The following is a 10,694-nucleotide window of genomic DNA, read 5'->3' as shown; positions in this document are numbered from 1 at the left end:
TTTATTTGATTTAATTTATTTTTAATTTTTTTCAAAACACATTATTGATGTTATTGAGAAAGATTCATTCAGGAACTTTTTATTATTATTATTATTTTTTTTGTTGTTGTTGTTTTGGCCTTGTAATTTGTAACTCAATCATGGACCTCTCTGGTGACATTTCTCCAATCAGTGAACTCGTCATTACCTCAAACTCAAAATTCACCATTCACCACACTATTTAGTAAATGCATGTTATAGAACTTATTGTGAATGATACGTCCATGTATATGTATATTTAAAAAGCTATATGACCTCTTAATGTTTAATTAAAATCATAAGTCATAACTCAATCTTCCAGTGAATCAACATGTTAAAACTAAGTTCCCACTCTACTTTTTATTAATTTTCAACAATCTGTTACACTTGGTTGTACATCACAATACAGAATAAAAGTTCTGTCACTTCCTTTTCATTGTATCTTTATTGAACAGACACCGTGACTGTGTGCATTAACTGTAAACAGAGGCAAATAGTAGAGTCATTTTTGATTTATTTATTGTATTAAATATTAATAGTGTCCACACACAAAAAAAAAATCAGTAAATAAAGATGTGATTATTGCCTTGATCAATCTTCAAATAGATTTGAGTATAATGTTAACCAGAACCCTTTGATTTGTCCTGACATGCCGTTTCACAAGAGGCCACTGAAGCATAGCTTAACTTTTAATTTATCTATTTGTTTGAACATTTTTGTTTTATTTTTGCTTTGAAATGTACATTTGAACATAATAGATGGATATAATGAAACGTTCGGCCCACAGCCCTCAAACAAATGAGATTTCTGGCTCTTCATTGTAAAACGTTCGGGCACCTCTGGTCTTAACTTTTGATATTGTGTGTGACAGTAGTGATAGTAATTTAGAGAAAATAAGTATAAGCCTTGGACCTCCAAGTACAATAATACAAACTAAATGACCTTCAGTAGGACTTAATAAACCCTGAATCCTCATAAAAATACAGATAAACTTTGTTTTTACTGAAATATAATTCTCAAACACTGACCTTCTATGACACCTAACACACAACAGATCATAATGAGCAGTTTAATTTAAAATTAACATAGAAATTCCCTTACTTATATATACTGCTCAGAATGAAGCTAAATGTATAAGGTACTTTGTGGTTGTTAGACTTGAGTGGGAATTATTGTGATGAACTACACATGTGGTTACTCTGATAGGACACCTAGTGAAACTAAGGTGAACTGACTTCATTCATCCACTAAAACGCAGTTGATTAAATGTGAAAAGTGAAATTAGTTCTCTAGAAGCATTTTTTTGCACATGGCACTTGCTTTTATATTCCATTATCGAATATGAATGACATTCAGCATTGATCTAAGCATCCAAACACGTTTTGGGGCCACTGCAGGTTGCATGGAAACACATACTGTAAACGACTGTAAACCACTGACAGCTCACTGAAGGGGGCGTGGCGCGGGGGCCGCTCAATGGGCTCGTGCGGGATAGCGTGGCGCGCGGCGCTTGCGCTCAGCAGCGTGTCCTGCGCGAGATTGCAGCTCTGCCAGTGCCAGCCGCTGGACGCGAGGAAAGACAAGCCCCAGCATCCCGCAGACCTGCCTCTCTGGACCTAAGTGCCACAAGGCAATCGGGTGCCCGAGTCATCGCGGACTAATAGATGGAGAGGGAACGGCCACGCTGTCAGGTATAAACGTCTTTTCTGACATCGCTTTCACTGAGCTTCATTGTGCACACAGATCTGTCCTGCAGGGTACAGTAACAGAGCGTTACATCTGAAGAAACCAAGCCTGCCCCATGCGGTGTGCGAATATCCTTTAAAGACTTATATACACGCCTGATCTTTACAGTGACGCCAAATGCAACGTTTAGTTCAGTGATTTACAACCCAGTGTTTTTACAGAGGAGCCACATGCGCCGTGCTGGGCTCGTTGGGAACATCACTTTAGGTGCCAATAGGCACGGGGTGGGCATATGTTGCATTGTCAGTGGTGTAAAGGGGGTCACTAAACATGTTCAGTGGCTTCAGTAAGAATACAGTCAAGTGTTTCCCAGCTGCTCGTTTACTTATAGCCATTATTGCATGAACGAATGAACATTTAATATATGAATACCAGAATTAATATAGTGCCTAGTCAGCGGCGATCTGGATAACGTGCCGTTTTGTCGCTGGAGTGAAGTAGTGGAGTATTGCAGGCGCACAGGATTCCCGGCACTGTCCAGAGCGCGATGGACTCATCAATAATGTTGCGTAATCGCAGAATGCGGGATCGGGTTAAACGGGGGTCACTGCGATCCTAGAAAGATGCGACATGCCACTTCATAACGACGATCAGTCAATCAACCAAGCGGTCCATCGCGTCGTTCGTTGATCGCCTTTGTCACGTCGACATCCCGCGCGAGCGCATCGCATTATAGAAAACAGCAATTCTGTTTATCTTTATCGCACGAGAATTCGAGCACAGTACAATCGCTACGAGAATAAGCGTCGATGCTAAAGGAGCGTTCACACGGCGCTATAGTTTCATTCTCTCTAGGCTACACATGCGCCGTTGCGTCGCGTTTTGCGCGTTTCAGACCAGGTGCAATGTGAACAATTCAGCTTTTAAAACGTCTCGAGAGCCATGCGCTCTGTCTCGTTGTTTCCGAACGCAGCGTTCTGTGTGAACGCCCCCTAAATAGTGTACGCTTCGCTGATTACAAGGGCGTTTTTGTCGCGTCGCTCGCGCTGTGGATGGGGCTTGAAGATGACGCTAGCGTAGGGCTACAGCACATGCGGTGTATGCTAATGTGGCCTAATTATAGCCCAGCTTTTTGTCATTTCCAGTCACATTCTGCCTGAATAAGCCAAAGGCACATTATTAAAAACGATAACAATATGAGCAAATAAGAGATTGTTGAAAAATTAAACCATTCGTTTAGATTTTATACCCACTGTAAAACTAGTATTACCCATCATCCAGAAACCTAGATGTCTGGGCTGTTAGGCATTGTGCTTGTGATGTAAATCAGATGCATGTTGTGTTTCAATAAAATGTCATGCCAGTAATAACTCTGGAGCGCAGAAAAATGATGTCATAACAGCACTGATTGGCTGATAGCACAAAAGCACAAACCCTTCACTGATCTGTGTTGTCAAAGCTTATCTGACAGGGAAATGAATAAATTTGACACTTTAAGGAGCCTTGAAAAAAGTACCACTGTACCACTGGTAAATCACCAGCACATTATACGATATTTAATTATGTTACACAGACAAATGTCTATGTAAACAATGCGATTTAAAAGTGACCAAGGCATGTAACAGGTGAAGTGTCTTAGTAATACTGTACCATGTCACAGTATCATGAATTGTTTATTTATTATTATTTTTTTAATTGATAATCATTCATGGATCATCCAATAAATTCCAGTTATTAATCAAACGCAGTACACCAGACGGAGCCACCAGCACGTGCTCTGATGGAATCAGTGCTTCTCTGCAGGGACCCCCAGAGGCACCTTTCCTTGTGTTTCTGACGGCCTGTCATGCCGTCTGATTTTTCAGGTTGCTCTGCGTTGGACAGGCCATAACTTCTCAAGGAATCTCCCCAGTGGCTCTCAGGAAAGCCTGTGCCCATATGTATCGCTCACTTCTTTTTCTAAGAGCCATCCCAAGAGCGCATAAGCGCAATGTTGCTCAAGAACGACCGGGATCTTACCTCACACAGCCTACTTTCTGTCTACACCACTGGGCTGCTTCCTTTTGTGCAGTTCAAATAGACATGCAAAATGCCAGTCGAGTCATGCCAGACGTGTATAAATGACTGGTAAACTTTAAACTGCAACATTAAAGGGGTAGTGTTGTAAATACAACTTAACCACTGATTTCTAGTCGTGTCCATTTTTGGAAGGCCAAACAAAGTAGTTTCGCTTTCACAACGAAAAAGCGTCACACACCAGTGTGGATGGGGCTTGAGGGAGTAGAGGGGGGCGGGCTTGAGAACGGAGCGTCCGGCGGGCTTGTGGCAACCACATGTGACGACCCCGGGCTCCACATGTGGCGACCCCGGGCTGGACTCCACTTCGTTCACGGTGAAAGCCGATCCAGCGATCCACAGCACGAAGTTGAAGTATTTCCTCAGTAACCAGCACGAATCAGCACCAGGCATGACGAAGCGGATATCGTCCTCTTTTGGAAGGCCTTCACAATGAAACACACAGCGTCTCCACAACATGGCGGCGGTGAATACTACAGCGAGAATAAAAGTTGCGCCTTCTTTCTTTGCGTGAACATTTGGGCGGCGTTATGCAAATCTTCCCACATCGTGAGGTAGACATGTGGGGGCGTGTTAGAACGAGGCGTTTTAGGTAGGCGTGGCTGACTCTTAACTTTTATAAAGAATATCTCTTTGGATTTGAGACTTTAGTCTTTGCAACTTTACAGATCTTCTTTATGCACCAAGAGCTTGTAACACTCCAAAGAGAAAGGAAAAATTTAAATCGCATTATATGACCCCTTTAACTTAATAGAGGACGATGTGGAAACGAAACTGGTTTCTTAATGACAGCCTTAAATTGCGTGTAAAGCGAATGGTATCTGCTTATGTAACCAAATATAAAGATACTTCTTACATCGCTCAATGGCTACCTCAAATAATCCCAAGCATTCCCATAAACTTAAACCTGATGCTTAACTGTCCTTCCCGTAACTCTCGTAACTCGGCTCTCCTCTTTGCTAAATGTGTTCTGCCAGCATAAGATTTAGCTCACAGTGCCTTTTCTCTCGGAGGTTATTTAAGACAATCCCTCTGTAATCATACTTAAAGTCTCAGCCGTTATAGTCCAGAGGAATAAAGCCTCGATTGTGAAACTGATAGGCCCGGAGCCCAAATGGCACTCTGAAGGCGTGTCATCAGAGCCAATATGGAGTTTGATTTCTTGATACCTGATACAGGCACAGTTCAGAAGGAATTAAACCCATTCTATCCAGACAAGAGCCAAGCGAGGGCCAAATCTGCTTTAGTGCTTGAGCTGTTTGATACGTGTATGAGAGTGATGACAACATGACTCATATTTAGTGATGTGCACCATGATGAAGCGCTAGCTTTGTTATGGACTCCGGCAACATTTTGAACTTGAGGAGATTACAGTAAATCCCAGCTGGCCAAATGGGTTGAATTCGGGGTTACCACGATACCAAAATGTCAGCAGTTAACACTGATACCAGTGAAATTTAACTATTCTCGGTACCAATTTTAATCCCAAAGGAAAACAAATACACTATTGAACACACTCCATTTTTAAAGTAAAGATGTAGTGTAAATAAATAAACAATTGAATTTTAGCCTTCAAATATTTTTTGAACTATTCGGTAACACTTTACAATAAGGTTCATTAGTTAACATAGTTAACATGAACTAAGCATGAACAATATTTCTACAGCATGTATTAATCTTAGCTAATGTTAATTTCAACATTTACTAATGCATTATTAAAATCAAAAGCTGTGCTTGCTAACATTAGTCAATGCACTTTGAATTAACACGAACTAACAATGAACGACTGTATTTTCATTAACTAACATTAACAGAGATTAATAAATACTGTAACAGATGTATTGCTCATTGTTTGTTCATGTTAGTTAATATTTTTACCTAACATTAACTAATGGAACCTTATTGTAAAGTGTTACCTGTATATTCAAAATAGCACACTTTGAATGCAAAGTCAAAATAAATATCATAATAACAATTTTAAGCAAATTTCCTTTAAAGCATTATTTTATTAAATTAATTTGATTAATTTTATGAAATTATTTATTGAAGTAAATAGACAGTAATAAATTAATTTGAGTGAATTTTTAGTAATAAATGCTAATAATCATCATTTTTAAAGCTATTTTTTTTAAAACACACACACACACACACACACACACACACACACACACAGTGCTGCACACTAGATTACTTGCAAATTGCAGTCCGTTACTGATTTCAAATTACGTGACAACATTTTCGCCTTCTTTCTTTGCGTGAACATTTGGGCGGCGTTATGCAAATCTTCCCACATCGTGAGGTAGACATGTGGGGGCGTGTTAGAACGAGGCGTTTTAGGTAGGCGTGGCTGACTCTTAACTTTTATAAAGAATATCTCTTTGGATTTGAGACTTTAGTCTTTGCAACTTTACAGATCTTCTTTATGCACCAAGAGCTTGTAACACTCCAAAGAGAAAGGAAAAATTTAAATCGCATTATATGACCCCTTTAACTTAATAGAGGACGATGTGGAAACGAAACTGGTTTCTTAATGACAGCCTTAAATTGCGTGTAAAGCGAATGGTATCTGCTTATGTAACCAAATATAAAGATACTTCTTACATCGCTCAATGGCTACCTCAAATAATCCCAAGTATTCCCTTAAACTCAAACCTGATGCTTAACTGTCCTTCCCGTAACTCTCGTAACTCGGCTCTCCTCTTTGCTAAATGTGTTCTGCCAGCATAAGATTTAGCTCACAGTGCCTTTTCTCTCGGAGGTTATTTAAGACAATCCCTCTGTAATCATACTTAAAGTCTCAGCCGTTATAGTCCAGAGGAATAAAGCCTCGATTGTGAAACTGATAGGCCCGGAGCCCAAATGGCACTCTGAAGGCGTGTCATCAGAGCCAATATGGAGTTTGATTTCTTGATACCTGATACAGGCACAGTTCAGAAGGAATTAAACCCATTCTATCCAGACAAGAGCCAAGCGAGGGCCAAATCTGCTTTAGTGCTTGAGCTGTTTGATACGTGTATGAGAGTGATGACAACATGACTCATATTTAGTGATGTGCACCATGATGAAGCGCTAGCTTTGTTATGGACTCCGGCAACATTTTGAACTTGAGGAGATTACAGTAAATCCCAGCTGGCCAAATGGGTTGAATTCGGGGTTACCACGATACCAAAATGTCAGCAGTTAACACTGATACCAGTGAAATTTAACTATTCTCGGTACCAATTTTAATCCCAAAGGAAAACAAATACACTATTGAACACACTCCATTTTTAAAGTAAAGATGTAGTGTAAATAAATAAACAATTGAATTTTAGCCTTCAAATATTTTTTGAACTATTCGGTAACACTTTACAATAAGGTTCATTAGTTAACATAGTTAACATGAACTAAGCATGAACAATATTTCTACAGCATGTATTAATCTTAGCTAATGTTAATTTCAACATTTACTAATGCATTATTAAAATCAAAAGCTGTGCTTGCTAACATTAGTCAATGCACTTTGAATTAACACGAACTAACAATGAACGACTGTATTTTCATTAACTAACATTAACAGAGATTAATAAATACTGTAACAGATGTATTGCTCATTGTTTGTTCATGTTAGTTAATATTTTTACCTAACATTAACTAATGGAACCTTATTGTAAAGTGTTACCTGTATATTCAAAATAGCACACTTTGAATGCAAAGTCAAAATAAATATCATAATAACAATTTTAAGCAAATTTCCTTTAAAGCATTATTTTATTAAATTAATTTGATTAATTTTATGAAATTATTTATTGAAGTAAATAGACAGTAATAAATTAATTTGAGTGAATTTTTAGTAATAAATGCTAATAATCATCATTTTTAAAGCTATTTTTTTTAAAACACACACACACACACACACACACACACACACACACACAGTGCTGCACACTAGATTACTTGCAAATTGCAGTCCGTTACTGATTTCAAATTACGTGACAACATTTTTAGTTAGTAACGTAATCCATTGCATCACACATTTTATGTAATATTATATAATCAGACTACTTTTTAATTACTTTTAGATTTCTTTTGGCCTAACTCATTTAACAAATTGATTTAATTAGGATAATCTTGTACCATACTGATATCAAATAAAACAAAGAGAAAACAAATATATTCCATTTGTTGTAATTAACAACACGAAGTGCATTAAAATTACATTACATCAAGGTTTCCCAAATTGGGGATTGTGAAGGAACTGCAGGCAGTTCATGAATGTAATGAAAAGCTAATAATGAATTAAATCATAAAAAATGTAAAATTTGAATAAATATTTTTAAAATAAGATATCATTTTTTGTTTGCGTGTCGGTTCAACCAATGCAACCAGTGATTTTAGCCTCCGCTTGGTACTCAAGTTCTGGCACTTTCATCCTTAGTTGCGTTGATTGCTCTGTACTGTAAAGTTCCCTGTAATTACACCTCAAATCATAGCAGTGCACATGTGTTATTTCAAGCCACTGAATTATAGAAACACTACAGGATGTCTATTTTTTCAAAGGGTTTAGTGTACAGCCAACAGCAAATCCCAGTGAAGTCTATATTGATATTCATGTCTCATTCACATGTAGGCACTTTCATTAGCTGTCAGTCAGGTGACTCCTCTGGAGAACTGGGACTTGGACTGGAGTCCAACCCCTTATCAATGCACCGCACAAGAAAAACATAGCCAACTGCCCTGTCAAGCTTTAACTTCTCAAATGGAATCAAAGATTTGAGAGTTTGGTCACCAGTAGTCCTGTATGGTCAGCTGTCAAGAAACCGAAACAAAGGAAACTGTAGTTCTGATAGGTAACTGAAAGAGTAATCAAGGTCATCATTCTTAAAACATTGTACCCTGCAATTAAGCCCTTACATTTGACAGACATGTTTAAAAAACTAAAAAAAAGTTAATTTTTTTATAATTTGAAAGCCCCTCATAATAGCCACCACGTTTTCTCATGTCTTGCAATTTGAAGTTTGCAAGTTAATAAACACATTTGATATTCATGCTTGGCAGAATGACTAAAAAAATCTGTATCACTGTATTTTTTAAGATTCTTGTGGTTCCTTTAGATAGGTTTATTGTGGCTTATTTTACTGTCAAGAGAACATAGAATTTAAAACTATTGTAATGTCCAATACAATTTTACTATTAATAATCAAATCAATTGATAAAATTAACAATTCAGTTGATATTTTTTAATGTAACAGAAATTATTTTGAAGAATTTACTTTACTTTGAGAAATACATTCTATTGTGTGATAGTAAAATATTTCTGTTATATTCTGTTTTAATATATTTATAATTTTTTTCAGTTTAGTCTGAACTGGCGGGTTGTAGCGAAGTCCTTTTATGTTTCTGTGTTTAAATGTTATTATTATTATTATTATTAGAGGAAGTACAGTTAAGTACATTCTACTGTACAATAGTAATGTATTTCTGTTATAATTTCTTCAAGTTAAACTGAACTTTTATTTTGACAAGTTTTCTGGAACCTTGAGTCTCAGGTACAGGAGGTACAGGGCTGCCAACTCTCACGCATTCAGCATGAGACAGTCAGAATTCACTCAATGCTAAACTCCACACCTAGACACGATGTAAATAAGATATTATATGTGCAGTTTAGAGAGCTTCATTGAAATCATTTGTGCTTGTACATTTGGTGTGAAATTTGCACTCATGATTTGGTGGGAGTGCTAAGGATTTTGTTTTATATTGTCTACTTTATTATTTTTTTTTTAACTTTTTATGGTCCTTAAATTATTTATTTATTGTTTATTTTTGATATTTTTTTGTGTGGTATTTAATTTTTGGATCTTGGGTTTCATTTGTGTTATGGTAATGGAGGTCTTTTATTTTGATGTTCACTCGCTTGAGCGGATATATTGCGAGTGTGCTCCAAACATTTCAGTACGGAATGAGACCCAGACGCACATGGTAGTGGCGTCAAAGATTCCCAGACAGATCACGTCTCTGTTGATATGGTACATAAACACTCAGTAATATATTTTTGAATGTCACCCTGGTCGAGTCAATATTTATTTTGATTACTTTTGTGTGACTGATCAAGTTATTATATGTAGCTAGTATGAGTAACAAAATGTGTTCCCTGTGTTCACATTTGACCGCAATAATAATGCAAAAAATGACACTTCAAATCAACCTTTAAATGTCAACTTTTACAAAAAGTAGTCTTTAATAGTCTAAATACTGTATATATCCAAATACATAATCTAATACAAGTAAGTAATTATGTGTAAAAACAATGTTCCCAGCAACTAGGGAATATACAGCCCTGTTTATTTATTTAAATATAGGGCTATACAGCCATGTAGTGGTTACACCATGGGGCATCATTTAGAGTAAATATTTAGTAAACATTTAGTACCGAAAAATCCCCTTAAAATACAAAATGTCAAAGACAAAAATGTGACCCTGGACCACAAAACCAGTCATAAGTGTCAATTTTTCAAAATTGAGATTTGTATATCTTATAGTATTTGTAATAAATAAGCTTTCCACTGATGTATGGTTTGTTAGGATAGCACAATATTTGGCCGAGATACAACTATTTGAAAATCTGGAATCTGAGGGTGCTAAAAAATCTAAATATTGAGAAAATCGCCTTTAAAATTGTCCAAATGAAGTTCTTAGAAATGCATATTACTAATCAAAAATTAAGTTTTAATATATTTACAGTAGGTAATTTACAAAATATCTTCATGGAACATGATCTTTACTTAATATCCTAATGATTCTTGGCATAAAAGAAAAATCAATAATTCTGACATATGCAATGTATTTTTGGCTATTGCTACAAATATACCCCAGCGACTTAAGACTGCTTTTGTGGTCCAGGGTCACAAATATGATTGAACTAATATACTAATATA

The 10,694-nt window shown here is 36.8% G+C and overlaps 1 protein-coding gene across 1 annotated transcript in view; it reads left to right on the top strand.

Moving 5' to 3' along the window:
- Positions 1-1,599: 1,599 nt before the first annotated feature.
- The window catches only part of LOC107689544 (transcription factor HIVEP3-like), a 43,424-nt gene continuing 34,329 nt past the window's right edge, over positions 1,600-10,694 (top strand). The window contains exon 1 of the mRNA XM_016487566.1: positions 1,600-1,709. The gene's annotated coding sequence lies outside the window, so the exon portion shown is untranslated. The remainder of the gene's footprint in view (positions 1,710-10,694) is intronic.

The sequence above is a fragment of the Sinocyclocheilus anshuiensis genome, unplaced genomic scaffold, assembly GCF_001515605.1.
Source record: "Sinocyclocheilus anshuiensis isolate Anshui unplaced genomic scaffold, SAMN03320099.WGS_v1.1 scaffold369, whole genome shotgun sequence".
Lineage (NCBI taxonomy): Eukaryota > Metazoa > Chordata > Actinopteri > Cypriniformes > Cyprinidae > Sinocyclocheilus > Sinocyclocheilus anshuiensis.
Note: the sequence above shows the minus strand (reverse complement) of the source record. Positions and strands in the feature narration are given on the sequence as shown.